This window comes from Prosopis cineraria, unplaced genomic scaffold (genome assembly GCF_029017545.1).
Source record: "Prosopis cineraria cultivar Desert tree isolate PC_DT_omini unplaced genomic scaffold, ASM2901754v1 PC5, whole genome shotgun sequence".
Taxonomy (NCBI): Eukaryota; Viridiplantae; Streptophyta; class Magnoliopsida; order Fabales; family Fabaceae; genus Prosopis; species Prosopis cineraria.
Window position 1 is genome coordinate 39050265 of NW_026555336.1, and position 17181 is coordinate 39067445.

General features: G+C 35.1%; 1 long non-coding RNA gene across 1 annotated transcript; it reads right to left on the reverse strand.

Moving 5' to 3' along the window:
* Positions 1 to 4212: 4212 nt before the first annotated feature.
* Positions 4213 to 5840, reverse strand: LOC129310691 (uncharacterized). Its single transcript, XR_008593168.1, has 2 exons — positions 5677 to 5840; positions 4213 to 4402 (listed from the first exon to the last, which is right to left on the reverse strand). It is a non-coding gene; the product is annotated as an uncharacterized LOC129310691 (long non-coding RNA).
* Positions 5841 to 17181: the final 11341 nt, after the last annotated feature.

Consider the following 17181-nt stretch of genomic DNA (forward strand, 5'->3'; position numbering starts at 1 on the left):
GTATACCATGAAGTCTAACTATCTCCTTAATGTATATCTCAGCAAATTTCTCTAATGTAAAGGTAAACTTGATTGCCAAAAAGTGAGCTGATTTGGTGAGTCGGTCTACTATCACCCAAATAGCATCCTTACTCGAGGGTGTTCTTGGCAGTCCAGTGATGAAATCCATGGAAATATCATCCCATTTCACTTTGGAATATCTAACGGTTGCAGTGTTCCAGCTGGCTTCTGATGTTCTATCTTTATCTTCTGACACGTTAAACATCTAGAAACAAATTCAGTTACATCTTTCTTCATTCCTGGCCACCACCAACCTCGCTTCAAATCATGGTACATTTTAGTTATACCGGGATGAATTGTATATTTGCTCCTATGAGCCTCTTCTAAAAGGATATTCCTCAATCTTGGATCATTAGGTACACAAACTCTACCTTTATACCTCATCACTGTGTCCTCAGAGATGGTAAAATTTGGGGCCTTACCTGCCACTATCTCCTTCCTTATATTCTTCAAGTAGTCATCACTCTGTTGTGAGACTCTGAGATCTTCCTAAAATTTGCTCTCAAAGTCTGCTACCTGGAGCGCGGCCATTTGATGTTCAATCACATCCACTGGAACATCATGAAAACTGTTCCACAAATGATATTCATGAACCATCAAATGTGCAGCATGAATAGTCTTTCTACTTAAGGCGTCAGCTACCACGTTAGCCTTACCCGGATGGTAATGTAATTCAAAGTCATAATCCTTCAAAATTCCATCCATCGCCGCTGCCTCATATTAAGCTCTTTCTGATCAAATAAATACTTCAGGCTCTTATGGTCACTGAAGATTTGAAACTTAGATCCATACAAGTAGTGTCTCCATATCTTCAGAGCAAACACAACTGCAGCCAACTCCAAGTCATGTGTAGGGTAATTTTCCTCGTGTGGCCTCAACTGTCTAGAGGAATAGGCAACTACTCGGTCATCTTGCATCAAAACACATCCTAAACCCTTTAAAGAAGCATCAGTGTACAGAGTGTACGGCACCACAGGGTTAGGAATAGTCAATACTGGAGTAGTGGTTAACCTCTTTTTCAATTCTTGGAAAGCAGTTTCACATTTGTTAGTCCAAATAAATGGGGCATCCTTTTTAGTCAGCTTAGTCAAGGGCATGCAATTTGTGAAAATCCCTTAATAAAGCGACGATAATAACCTGCTAAACCTAGAAAGCTTCGTATCTCCGTCATAGATTTTGGCTGTTCCCACTTCATCACTGCATCAATCTTGTTAGAATCCACCGCAACTCCATCTCTGGACACAACATGTCCCAAAAACTTTACTTCTTGGAGCCAAAATTCACATTTGCTTAATTTGGCATAAAGCTTATTTTCCCTCAAAACTTGCAAGACGATTCTTAAATGCTCACCATGAGCCTCCTCATCCTTTGAATAAATAAGAATGTCATCAATAAACACTACTACAAACTTATCTAAATAGGGTCAAAAGATCCTATTCATGTAATCCATGAATACCGCAGGAGCATTCGTAAGTCTAAACGGCATCACCATGAATTCATAATGCCCATATCTCGTCCGAAATGCTGTCTTAGGTATATCCTCCGCTCTTACTCTCAATTGGTGGTACTCTGACCTTAAGTCAATCTTTGAGAAAACTGTGGATCCCACAAGCTGATCCAGCAAATCATCGATTCTCGAAAGTGGATATTTATTCTTGATGGTTACTTTGTTCAATTGTCTATAATCAATGCACAATCGGAGGCTTTCGTCCTTCTTCTTTACAAAAAGGACTGGAGATCCCCAAGGTGAAACACTCGGTTTGATGAAACCCTTCTCAAGTAGCTCTTCAATTTGCTTTTTTAGTTCTGCTAACTCTGAAGGGGACATCCGATAAGGAGCCTTAGAAATTGGCCCTTTACTTGGTACCAATTCAATTGAGAACTCTACCTCGCGCTTTGGGGGTAAACCGGAGACTTCGTCTGGAAATACATCTGCAAATTCTTTGACAATTGGGATATTCTTCACGCCTTCATCAATCTCAGCTTGGATAGAGAAGAAAACCATGTAGGCCTGGCAACCCTTCTTCGTACATCTATCAACTTGTGCCGCCGACAAGAAAACATGATCTTGAGTCTCGACTGGGGTCACCGACAAAGAAGATAAAGACACACTCCTCTCTCTACAATCTAGGATCGCACCATTTGCAGCCATCCAATTCATTCCCACAATTACATCCATACCTCTCAGTGGTAGGATAATTAAGTCCATAGTTGTTTTCCTATTTTTAAACTCAACCACTAGGTTAAGGCATGCCTTAGCAGTCCTCACAGATTCTCCCGCAGGAGTAGACACATTCATATCAAAAGGTAAAATACACACAGGCAAATCAAGGTTCTTTACACAAGTTTCAGAAATAAAAGAGTGTGTAGCACCCGAATCAAATAGTTTAACAATATCATGATGAAGGATTTTGATGTTACCTCTAATGGCATCTGGGGAGTTCATGGTGTCCTGAGTAAGAGCAAACACACGGCCAGAGACAGTAGGATGTTGGGAAGGGTTCTTTCATATTTGAGCCCTGGTTGTCCCCACAAAACTTTGCAATGTGATCGGGTTTCCCACAAATGTAACAGACCCAGCACTGTCCGAAATGACGACGCCCGTATTTAGTGCACTGTTGAGAGCTCGTTGTACTCGGGGCAGGGGTAGATACTGTTGGGCTCCTCTGTGACCCGTGATAACTACTATGATAGCTCCTCTGTCCTTGGCCCCTTTGAAATGGACCCTTCTGCCTTCCTTGGTTCCATGAGCTACTCGAACCTTGATGGTTTTTCTTCATAATGCCTCCGGTGGGTCGAGGGTAGGTTGGGGGTCTACTATATGAATAACCCCTCTTCTCTCTCTCAACCTCCTTCTTACTGCGAGCTACTACTTGTAGTTTTATGCACATTTCATCATAATCTCGGATATCTAGATGAGCCAATTGCTCCCTCAATTCTGGTCTAGCCTTCTCCAATAAGCGCTTGGCCTTCCATTCAGAATCATCCCTATACTGCAGGTACGTGGAGTATCTAGATAACTCCTGAAACTTAGCAATGAATGTGTCCTCATCGAGGTTCCCTTGCTTAAAGGCATGGAACTCCGCTTCCTTCTCAGACCTTAACTCTGATGGAAAGTAATGCCTGAATAATTTTTCCTTGAATTCCTCCCAAGTGAGTGTAGAATCATCCCTGGGCCCTGCTGTCTCCCACCAATCTCTTGCTCCTTTCATTAGGAGCACTAATGCTACTTGTATTTTCTGATTGCTGGTGCATGTGACTACTCGAAAGATGGACTCGAGTCTTTTCACCCATTCCTCTACCACGGATGGTTTAAGGTTACCATCAAATGTAGGAGGGTTAAACTTCCTAACAGTTTCCCACACATCAGTAATGGTCGGTGGGGCTCTCTGTTCCTCCTGCCTAATTTCCTCCCTTCTAGACTCATGATCTCTCGGAGTGGCAGGATGTGAGGAACTGCCTTCCCCCACATGACTCTCAACATGAGCCCTATCTCCATTTTCAGTTACCTTTTGCCTCTTTAGCTCCGTCAACTCTTGTTCGTATCCTTGAACCTTTTCTGTTAATGTTTTTACAAGCATTCTCAATTCCGCCAAGTCAGGCTCCTCATTTGGCAGTGGCGGTGGCAGGTGCTCATGTTGGAATCCTGAGTTACCGTGAGTAACAGGCATTTTCTCTCCCCTCCTAAAGGATACAAGATATAAATAATAAAATTAGCCTAGCTATATAATGGCCATACAATGAGAAGCACCATAACAATGTATATTGCCAACCGACTATATGCAATGCACCACACATAATAAATACATATTAAATTTACACAAATAATAGTTTCAAACAAAAGTTTAAATAAGTGTTACTAAAATATAGGTTTGAAACATGATGCTCTGATACCAATATGTAACACCCTCAAAACTTACAGACCGATTTTTCGCAAATTATTAAAACCATTATCATGGTAAGAAAACCCTCAAAACTTACAGACCGATTTTTCACAAATTATTAAAACCATTATCATGGTAGAAAATTTCTTACCATGATACATCCAAGACATAACGCAAGTCTTAAAATATCCAAAAAGGCAATTAAAACCATGAGGGACAGACATAATCCTCATGGCATGATATTCAAATCAGATCATAAATCAAGAGGGACAGACATAATCCTCTTGGTCATATAAATACTTTTAATAAAAAGGATTAGAGTTTACATGCTTCACAAAGAAGATATGTCCTAAGTTGGCACAAGATACATTGTATAATCCAAAATAAGAGGCAACGTAAAAGATGGTGTCTCATACACCATAGTTACACCTCTGGTGCTTTCTCGGCCGGACTCGCTCCTGTAAAAATATTAACCACGGGGAATGAGACTTAAAAGTCCCAGTAACCAAAAATTAATATGTAATGATGCATGCGGTTGTAACTAATCATGCGATTGCTAAGTGGGCACACAAAACATTTAACCGAACAATATTTTCAAACAAACCGAACAAGTATTTAATTTGCATGACACACCTTATATCCTCCTTTTGCCATGCTCGGACGCCAAATCACCCGGCCAAAGGTGAGTTGGACCAAGCGACACGCCACTCATTGGGTCCAATGAGGGCTTACCACGTGGTAATAATTAACCGAACAGAAATTTCCATTAACACCATACATTAAAATACCCTGACAAGTCATGCATCATTCAAATATCCAAACAGGAATATATCCGAACAATAATATCTCATCATGATAAATAAAAATAAATTTTTGACCCACTTGGCAATAATTTCAAACAAGTATATAACAGTATTTATTTTTAATAATTCATAGTTTTTCAAACAACAAAACAACACATAACCATTCACAAACACACTCATCACAACACATTAATAATGGTTACCTTGTGTCTTGAATAACAAGTTCCCTTCACAACTCCTTTTTCACCACTATCTTTGTCAATATAATCTACATAATTATTTCACAATACTATATATTAATTTTACATTAAAATAAATAACTCTAATTTAAAAATTAGAAAGTCTTAGATCTATAATCCATATTAACACTAATTTAAGATTTATGCCTCATTTAACTTCCCAAATTCGTTTCTAAAATTCTCGTACCCTAATAAACTATTTTTTTATCCTCAAATCACTTCTAGTATCACAATTTCATCCTTCTATATTCTAAAAATTCATCCAAAAATAAATTAAAAATTTTAAAATTATCCTGAAGCCTCAAATCACCTTTCTATAACCTCAAAAATACCTATTCATACTTAAATAAATATTTAATAATCATAGGTTTATCCCTACATCTCAGATTCCACATAAATTCAACCATATAGATCTAGATTTTAACTCAAAAATTCTTAAACATGAGTTTCAACCTCAAGAAAATATTTTATAATATTTATTATATTCCTAAGAGTTTTAACCTATATTTTTAATCCATCATATCATCAATTAACTATCCTATAGAAAAATCCTAATCAAAATATTTACTCTATCCTACAAAATAATCATATCACTAGAAAGCTAATATTATTTAGAAAATAACTATAAAATTAATTTTGTAATTAAATAAATTTTTAAATGCTAATCTAAACAGGAAAGTTAGAACATACCTGAAGAAAAAGAAAATAATCCCCCCTTGCGAGAAAACGCCGAGCAACGTGAGAGGAAGAGAGAAAAATAATATAAAAATGGGATTGTGAGTCCTAAAATTATATTAAAAAAAACTATAGGTCTGAATTTAATTATTCAAACCTTTGGGCCATAAGTTGCAATTTTCTCTAAATTGCATCTTAGCCTCTCATGCTTCCTAATGCACACACCCCCTCCTTTTTATACATGAAGGCACCTCTTCTCTTCCCTCATCTAACCAATGTGGGACTTAGAAACAACAACCTTCCACCCCCCTTTTTTTTTGTTCCTTCTACCTTCTCTCTCTCTTTTTTCTGACACACACATAAAAAAATTATTTATGTATTATATCTTAACTAAATATTACTTATGTGGTTTTAAATTTAAATTTTTAAATTTATAATTAAATACCTAACCATAATATTATTTCTAAATAACCTCAAATAATATAAATTCCTATTATTATCATTTTTTTCCTCAAAACCTAAATTCCACAATTTCTTTATTATATAAAAATCAGGATGTTACATATATTATTTATTTCAATAAAATAAATTCTATGATGATACCACAATTGGCTTATTATGAGACATAACAATAAAATCCTTACGAATTATATAAAAAATATGATCTTTTAAAATGTCATAATTTTATTTAAGTCCCCAAGAATCTTTGTATTAATAAATTTTAAATTGAAAAATTATTTTACTCTTATTGATAAGTTATGATTTCTTATTCAATTCTTGCGATTCTTTAGATAAAATTTGTTATTCCTTAGTAAAAGTTGTGAATCAAATTTGTTATTTTGAGAACTTATTTTTTAATAATTAAAATAATGAAATTACACTTGACAAGTTGTGATTTCATGTCCAATCTTACGATTTACAGAACAAAAGTTGTTATTTTTTAAACAAAAATTATAATTGAGGCTTATTTTTTAATAATAAAAATTAGGCATAATAAATTATGATTTCTTATTCAACTCTTATAATTCACAAAATAAAAATTGTTATTCCTTAAGCAAGAATTATGTTTAGGGTTTGTTATTTTTTATTAGGATAAAATAATTTTTTTACTTTAAATTTTATTAACACAGGTCCATAAATACTTTAATAAAATTATAATATTTTAAGAGATTATATTATTATTTATATAATTCAAAGATCATTGACCTGCTCCTTATCTTGTCAAGTCCATCAAAACTATTTAATGTCATGAAGTTATTTGTAGGGGAAAAGAAATGGTTTTAAAGAAAAAAAACCTATTTGAAACTATTTTTTATTTTATTATTTTGAGAATTGATATTTTATAAAACATTGTTTTGAGAATGAAAAAATAATAAAAATAGGTTTTTTTTATTCTTCCTTGTTTTTTCAGAACAATAATCCTAGAACATCTAAAAGTTATTTTTATTTTTTTATTCTTCAGAATAATATTTTATTTTTTTATCCTTTAAAACACTTTTAAAAACACCTTACCAAACATATTTTTTTATTCTTTTATTTTGAAGAATAAAAAATTGTCACTCAAAATAAATTACCAAATGAGCCCAAAATGTCCCTGACTACTTACAAATGAGCTTCTATTCTGTGAAGTAGTAATTTGACTTTTGGAAGGGGCTCATCGAATTGTAAATATTGACACATCTGCTTTATCAAAACAACTATAAAAATTGAAAAGTTTTACATAGAGAGTGATATACAAGTTGGTCTTTTATATTCTCCCCATCTTAAATTATAAATAAATTTTTGTTTCAAACAAAAAATATAAATAAGTTTTAAATTTATTTTATTAATTTAAAATATAATATAATTTAATAAAAATAAAGTTTAATATTAAAAATTTTTCTAATATTATCTTTTGAGAAAACTAAAGTGATTGTAAATTTAAAATTATATTAAATGAATAGTATTTTTAAAAGCATATATATTATTTTGAGAAAGTAAGTTTGTAAAGTACTATCCCCATTAAAAAAATATAAAGTATTTTTAATTTTTTAAAATTTATGTTGCCTTTTTTTGAAAGTATCCTTATTAAATAAATCACTTTATATTTATTTTAAAGTCAAATACCCTATTAAATAGGAATAAATTTAAAAATATAGGATTAGTTAGAAGGCAAGTAATTGCTTAATTGAAAGTTTAAAATGTCTTATTTTTAAACGAAGGAAGTATGATTATTGAATTTTATTGATGTCTGTCTTATTTTAAATTGTCTTACAGTTGCAGAATGAAGGTAGCATTTTAGCATATTTTATATTATTTATATTTTTTTATTGCTTCAGGTTAGTCTATTTTTAAATACAATCATGAGCATTTTAAGAGTGTTAATATATATTTATATTATAACTCGATTACTTCTTTACATGGCTTATTAAAAGTGTAAAAGATGATGGTTTATAAAAATGAGTAAAGACAAAAAAAAAGATTTTTTTTTTTTAATTAGAACTATCTTTAATATGCACTATATGAAGTTTTAAAAGGGAAGAATATATGATGGAAAAGGGGCTTCAGTGTCAGATTTAAGATTCGTGGCCAACTGTAACACCCTCAAATTTACAAAACCGATTTTTCGCAAGTTATTAATTCAAGAAATCATTTTTTTTTTCATTGAACCCTTATCATACCCTTATCATGGTAGAAAAATTTCTACCATGATACATCCAAGACAATATACCACAGGTCTTAAAATATCTCAAAAAGCAATTAGAACCATGAGGGACAGACATGATCCTCATAGCATGTTATTTAAATTAGGTCATGAATCAAAAGGGACAGACATAATCCTCTTGGACATATAAATGCATTTAATAAAAAGGATTAGAGTTTACATGCTCCATAGACAAGATATGTCCTAAGTTGGCACAAGATACATTGTATAATCCAAAATAAGAGGCAACGTAAAAGATGGTGTCTCATACACCATAATTACACCTCTGGTGCTTTCTCGGCCGGATTCGCTCCTGTAAAAATATTAACCACGGGGAATGAGACTTAAAAGTCTCAGTAACCAAAAATTAATATGTAATGATGCATGCGGATGTAACTAATCATGCGATTGCTAAGTGGGCACACAAAACATTTAACCGAACAATATTTTCAAACAAACCGAACAAGTATTTAATTGCATGACTGCACCTTATATCCTCCTTTCACCATGCTCGGACGCCAAATCACCCGGCCAAAGGTGAGTTGGACCAAGCGACACGCCACTCATTGGGTCCAATGAGGGCTTACCACGTGGTAATAATTAACCGAACAGAAATTCCCATTAACACCATACATTAAATACCCTGACAAGTCATGCATGCATCATTCAAATATCCAAACAGGAATATATCCGAACAATAATATCTCATCATGATAAACAAAAATAAATTTTTAACCCACTTGGCAAATTTCAAACAAGGTATACAGTATTTATTTTCAATAATTCATAATTTTTCCAAACAACAAAAACAACACATAACCATTCACAAACACACTCATCACAACACATTAATAATGGTTACCTTGTGTCTTGAATAACAAGTTCCCCTTCACAACTCCTTTTTCACCACTATCTTTGTCAATATAATCTACATAATTATTTCACAATACTATATATTAATTTTACATTAAAATAAATAACTCTAATTTAAAGAGTTAGAAAGTCTTAAATCTATAGTCCATATTAACACTAATTTAAGATTTATGCCTTATTTAACTTCCCAAATTCTTTTCTAAAAATTCTCGTACCCTAATGAACTATTTTTTTTTATCCTCAATTCACTTCTAGTATCACAATTTCATCCTTCTACATTCTAAAAATTCATCAAAAATAAATTAAAAATTTTAGAATTATCCTGAAGCCTCAAATCACCTTTCTATAACCTCAAAAATACCTATTCATACTTAAATAAATATTTAATAATCATAGATTTATCCCTACATCTCAGATTCCACATAAATTCAACCATATAGATCTAGATTTTAACTCAAAAATTCTTAAACATGAGTTTCAACCTTAAGAAAATATTCTATATATTATTATTATATCCCTAAGAATTTAACCTATATTTTTAATCCATCATATCATCAGATTAACTATCCTATAGAAAAATCCTAATCAAAATATTTACTCTATCCTACAAAATAATCATATCACTAGAAAGCTAATATTATTTAGAAAATAACTATAAAATTAATTTTGTAATTAAATAAATTTTTAAATGCTAATCTAAACAGGAAAGTTAGAACATACCTGAAGAAAAAAGAAAATAATCCCCCCTTGCGAGAAAACGCCGAGCAACGTGAGAGGAAGAGAGAAAAATAATATAAAAATGGGATTGTGAGTCCAAAATTATATTATAAAAAAAAACTATAGGTTTGAATTTAATTATTCAAACCTTTGGGCCCAAAGTTGCAATTTTCTCTAAATTGCATCTTAGCCTCTCATGCTTCCTAATGCACACACCCCCTCCTTTTTATACATGAAGGCACCTCTTCTCTTCCCTCATCTAACCAATGTGGGACTTAGAAACAACAACCTTCCACCCCCCTTTTTTTTGTTCCTTCTACCTTCTCTTTTTTTTTTTTAACACACACATAAAAAAAATTATTTATGTATTATATCTTAACTAAATATTGCTTATGTGGTTTTAAATTTAAATTTTTAAATTCATAATTAAATACCTAATCATAATATTATTTCTAAATAACCTCAAATAATATAAATTCCTATTATTATCATTTTTTTTTCTCAAAACCTAAATTCCACAATTTCTTTATTATATAAAAATCAGGATGTTACAATTCTCCCCTCCTTTTAGAAATTTTGTCCTCAAAATTTAATAGATAAGCTTAGAAACTATGTACCTAAGCAAATAAATGTGGATAATCTCGCCTCATACTCTCCTCGGTCTCCCAAGTAGCATCACCTAGGGCTCCACCCTTCCAAATCACCTTCACGAGTCGGATGGTCTTATTGCGTAGTTGTTTGTCCTTAAAGTCCTCAATTCGCTCCGGTTCGGATCTAAAGGTCAAATTCTCCCTCAATTCTACTTCTTCAGGTTCAATAACATGGGAGGGATCCGGGTTGTACTTCTTCAACTGTGATACGTGGAACACATTATGGATACCTGCAATCTGTGGAGGTAATGCAACTCTATATGCAGTAGATCCAATTCGCTCCAAGATCTCATACGGGCCCATAAATCTAGGTGTCAATTTCTTTGCCTTAATGGATCTACCAATGCCTGTCACTGGAGAAACCTTCAAAAATACATGATCTCCTACTTCAAACTCTAACGGCCGTCTCCTCTTATCAGCATAGCTCTTCTGTCGGCTCTGAGCGGTTAGCAATTTTTGCTTAATCATTGCAATCTTCTGGGTGGTTTGCTCTACAATTTCTGGACCAATGATACTCCTCTCACTTAATTCTGTCCAACATAAAGGCGATCTACACTTCCTTCCATACAAGGCCTCATAAGGCGCCATCCCAATACTAGAATGATAGCTGTTATTATAAGCAAATTCAGCTAATGGCAAATGATTATCCCAACTACCTGGTAGTTCAATGGCACAAGCTCTCAACATGTCCTCCAAAGTCTGGATCGTCCTCTCTGTTTGTCCATCTGTTTGGGGGTGGTATGCGGTGCTAAAACTCAGTCTGGTACCCATAGCCTTCTGTAGCGCACCCCAAAAGTTTGAAGTGAACCTTGGGTCACGATCTGACACAATTCTAGAGGGTATACCATGAAGTCTAACTATCTCCTTAATGTATATCTCAGCAAATTTCTCTAATGTAGAGGTAAACTTGATCGCCAAAAAGTGAGCTGATTTGGTGAGTCGGTCTACTATCACCCAAATAGCATCCTTACTCGAGGGTGTTCTTGGCAGTCCAGTGATGAAATCCATAGAAATATCATCCCATTTCCACTTTGGAATATCTAACGGTTGCAGTGTTCCAGCTGGCTTCTGATGTTCTATCTTTATCTTCTGACACGTTAAACATCTAGAAACAAATTCAGTTACATCTTTCTTCATTCCTGGCCACCACCAACCTCGCTTCAAATCATGGTACATTTTAGTTATACCGGGATGAATTGTATATTTGCTCCTATGAGCTTCTTCTAAAAGGATATTCCTCAATCTTGGATCATTAGGTACACAAACTCTACCTTTATACTTCATCACTGTGTCCTCAGAGATGGTAAAATTTGGGGCCTTACCTACCACTATCTCCTTCCTTATATTCCTTAAGTAGTCATCACTTTGCTGTGAGACTCTGAGATCTTCCCAGAATTTGCTCTCAAAGTCTGCTACCTGGAGTGCGGCCATTTGATGTTCAATCACATCTACTGGAACATCATGAAAACTGTTCCATAAATGATATTCATGAACCATCAAATGTGCAGCATGAATAGTCTTTCTACTTAAGGCATCAGCTACCACGTTAGCCTTACCCGGATGGTAATGTAATTCAAAGTCATAATCCTTTAGAAATTCCATCCATGTCGCTGCCTCATATTAAGCTCTTTTTGATCAAATAAATACTTCAGGCTCTTATGTCATGAAGATTTGAAACTTAGATCCATACAAGTAGTGTCTCCATATCTTTAGAGCAAACACAATGCAGTAACTCCAAATCATGAGTAGTAATTTTCCTCGTGTGGTCTCACTGTCGGAGGAATAGGCACCACTCGGTCATTTTGCATCAAACACATCCTAAACCCTTTAAAGAAGCATCAGTGTACAGAGTGTACGGCACCAAGGGTCGGAATAGTCAATACTGGAGTAGGGTTAACCTCTTTTCAATTCTTGGAAAGCAGCTTCACATTTGTCAGTCCAAATAAATGGGGATCCTTCTTAGTTAGCTTAGTTAAGGGCATCGCAATTTGCGAAAATCCCTTAATAAAGCGACGATAATAACCTGCTAAACCTAAAAAGCTTCGTATCTCTGTAACAGATTTGGCTGTTCCCACTTCATCACTGCATCATCTTACTAGGATCCACCCAACTCCATCTCTGGACACAACATGGCCCAAAAACTTTACTTCTTGGAGCCAAAATTCACACTTGCTTATTTGCATAAAGCTTATGTTCCCTCAAAACTTGCAAGACGATTCTTAAATGTTCACCATGAGCCTCCTCATCCTTTGAATAAATAAGAATGTCATCAATAAACACTACTACAAACTTATCTAAATAGGGTCGAAAGATCCTATTCATGTAATCCATGAATACCGCAGGAGCATTCGTAAGTCCAAACGGCATCACCATGAATTCATAATGCCCATATCTCGTCCGAAATGCTGTCTTAGGTATATCCTCTGCTCTCACTCTCATTGGTGTACCCTGACCTTAAGTCAATCTTTGAGAAAACTGCGGATCCCACAAGCTGATCCAGCAAATCATCGATTCTCGGAAGTGGATATTGTTCTTGATGGTTACTTTGTTCAATTGTCTATAATCAATGCACAATCGGAGGCTTCCGTCCTTCTTCTTTACAAAAAGGACTGGAGATCCCCAGGTGAAACACTCGGCTCTTCGATTTGCCTTTTCAGTTCCGCTAACTCTGAAGGGACATCCGATAAGGAGCCTTAGAATTGGCCTGTACCGGTACCAATTCAATTGAGAACTCTACCTCGCGCTTCGGGGTAAACCGGAGACTTCGTCTGGTAATACATCCGCAAATTCTTTTACAATTGGGATATTTCTTCACGCCTTCATCAATCTTAGCTTGGATAGAGAAGAAAACCATGTAGGCCTGAAACCCTTCTTCATACATCTATCAACTTGCGCCGCCGACAAGAAAAACATGATCTTGAGCCTCGACTGGGTCAACCGACAAAGAAGATAAAGACACACTCCTCTCTCTACAATCTAGATAGCACCATTTGCAGCCATCCAATTCATTCCCACAATACACTCCATACCTCTCAGTGGTAGGATAATTAAGTCCATAGTTGTTTTCCTATTTTTAAACTCGACTACTAGTTTAAGGCATGCCTTAGCGTCCCTCACAATTCTCCCGCAGGAGTAGACCATTCATATCAAAACGGTAAAAATACACACAGGCAAATCAAGGTTCTTTACACAAGTTTGCAGAAATAAAGAGTGTGTAGCACCCCCGAATCAAATAGTGCAAACATATCATGATGAAGGATTTTGATGTTACCTCTAATGGCATCTGGGGAGTTCATGGTGTCCTGAGTAAGAGCAAACACACGACCAGAGACAGTAGGATGTTGGGAAGGGTTCTTCATATTTGAGCCCTGGTTGTCCCCCACAAAACTTTGCAATGTGACCGGGTTTTCCCACAAATGTAACAGATCCAGCACTGTCCGAAATGACGACGCCCGCCCGCAGGAGTGCACTGTTGAGAGCTCGCTGTACGCGGGGCAGGGGTAGATACGGTGGGCTCCTCTGTGACCCGTAATAACTACTATGATAGCTCCTCTGTCCTTGGCCCCTTTGAAATGGACCCTTCTTCTGCCTTCCTGGGTTCCATGAGCTACTCGAACCCTGATGGTTTTTCTTTTCATAATGCCTCCGGTGGGTCGAGGGTAGGTTGGGGGTCTACTATATGAATAACCCCTCTTCTCTCTCTCAACCTCCTTCTTACTGCGAGCTACTACTTGTAGTTTTATGCCATTTCTCATAATCTCGGATATCTAGATGAGCCAATTGTTCCCTCAATTCTGGTCTAGCCTTCTCCAATAAGCGCTTAGCCTTCCATTCGGAATCATCCCTATACTGCAGGTACGTGTATCTAGATAACTCCTGAAACTTAGCAATGAATGTGTCCTCATCGAGGTTCCCTTGCTTAAAGGCATGGAATTCCGCTTCCTTCTCAGACCTTAACTCTGATGGAAAGTAATGCCTAAATAATTTTTCCTTGAATTCCTCCCAGGTGAGTGTAGAATCATCCCTGGGCCCTGCTGTCTCCCACCAGCTCTTGCTCCTTTCACTAGGAGCACTAATGCTACTTGTACTTTTTGATTGCTGGTGCATGTGACTACTACTCGAAAGATGGATTCGAGTCTCTTCACCCATTCCTCTACCACGGATGGTTTAAGGTTTACCATCAAACGTAGGAGGGTTAAACTTCCTAACAGTTTCCCACACATCAGTAATGGTCGGTGGGGCTCTCTGTTCCTCCTGCCTAATTTCTTTCCTTCTAGACTCATGATCTCTCAGAGTGCAGGATGTGAGGAACTGCCTTCCCCCACATGACTCTCAACATGAGCCCCTATCTCCATTTTCAGTTACCTTTTGCCTCTTTAGCTCCGTCAACTCTTGTTCGTATCCTTGAACCTTGTCTGTTAATGTTTTTACAAGCATTCTTAATTCCGCCAAGTCAGGCTCCTCATTTGGCAGTGGCGGTGGCAGGTGCTCATGTTGGAATCCTGAGTTACCACGAGTAACAGGCATTTTCTCTCTCCCTCCTAAAGGATACAAGATATAAATAATAAAATTAGCCTAGCTATATCATGGCCATACAATGAGAAGCACCATAACATGTATATTGCCAACCGACTATATGCTCTGATACCTATATGTAACACCCTCAAATTTACAAACCAATTTTTCGCAAGTTATTAATTCAAGAAATCATTTTTTTTTTCATTGAACCCTTATCATACCCTTATCATGGTAGAAAAATTTCTACCATGATACATCCAAGACAATATACCACAGGTCTTAAAATATCTCAAAAAGCAATTAGAACCATGAGGGACAGACATGATCCTCATAGCATGTTATTTAAATTAGGTCATGAATCAAAAGGGACAGACATAATCCTCTTGGACATATAATGCATTTAATAAAAAGGATTAGAGTTTACATGCTCCATAGACAAGATATGTCCTAAGTTGGCACAAGATACATTGTATAATCCAAAATAAGAGGCAACGTAAAAGATGGTGTCTCATACACCATAATTACACCTCTGGTGCTTCTTTCTCGGCCGGATTCGCTCCTGTAAAAATATTAACCACGGGGAATGAGACTTAAAAGTCTCAGTAACCAAAAATTAATATGTAATGATGCATGCGGATGTAACTAATCATGCGATTGCTAAGTGGGGCACCAAAACATTTAACCGAACAATATTTTCAAACAAACCGAACAAGTATTTAATTGCATGACTGCACCTTATATCCTCCTTTCACCATGCTCGGACGCCAAATCACCCGGCCAAAGGTGAGTTGGACCAAGCGACACGCCACTCATTGGGTCCAATGAGGGCTTACCACGTGGTAATAATTAACCGAACAGAAATTCCCATTAAACACCATACATTAAAATACCCTGACAAGTCATGCATCATTCAAATATCCAAACAGGAATATATCCGAACAATAAATCTCATCATGATAAACAAAAATAAATTTTTAACCCACTTGGCAATAATTTCAAACAAGTATATACAGTATTTATTTTCAATAATTCATAATTTTTCCAAACAACAAAACAACACATAACCATTCACAAACACACTCATCACAACACATTAATAATGGTTACCTTGTGTCTGAATAAACAAGTTCCCCTTCACAACTCCTTTTTCACCACTATCTTTGTCAATATAATCTACATAATTATTTCACAATACTATATATTAATTTTACATTAAATAAATAACTCTAATTTAAAGAGTTAGAAAGTCTTAAATCTATAGTCCATATTAACACTAATTTAAGATTTATGCCTTATTTAACTTCCCAAATTCTTTTCTAAAATTCTCGTACCCTAATGAACTATTTTTTTTTTATCCTCAATTCACTTCTAGTATCGCAATTTCATCCTTCTACATTCTAAAAATTCATCTAAAAATAAATTAAAAATTTTAGAATTATCCTGAAGCCTCAAATCACCTTTCTATAAACCTCAAAAATACCTATTCATACTTAAATAAATATTTAATAATCATAGATTTATCCCTACATCTCAGATTCCACATAAATTCAACCATATAGATCTAGATTTTAACTCAAAAATTCTTAAACATGAGTTTCAACCTTAAGAAAATATTCTATAATATTTACTATATCCCTAAGAATTTTAACCTATATTTTTAATCCATCATATCATCAGATTAACTATCCTATAGAAAAATCCTAATCAAAATATTTACTCTATCCTACAAAATAATCATATCACTAGAAAGCTAATATTATTTAGAAAATAACTATAAAATTAATTTTGTAATTAAATAAATTTTTAAATGCTAATCTAAACAGGAAAGTTAGAACATACCTGAAGAAAAAAAAAATAATCCCCCTTGCGAGAAAACGCCGAGCAACGTGAGAGGAAGAGAGAAAAATAATATAAAAATGGGATTGTGAGTCCCAAAATTATATTAAAAAAAACTATAGGTTTGAATTTAATTATTCAAACCTTTGGGCCCAAAGTTGCAATTTCTCTAAATTGCATCTTAGCCTCTCATGCTTCCTAATGCACACACCCCCTCCTTTTTATACATGAAGGCACCTCTTC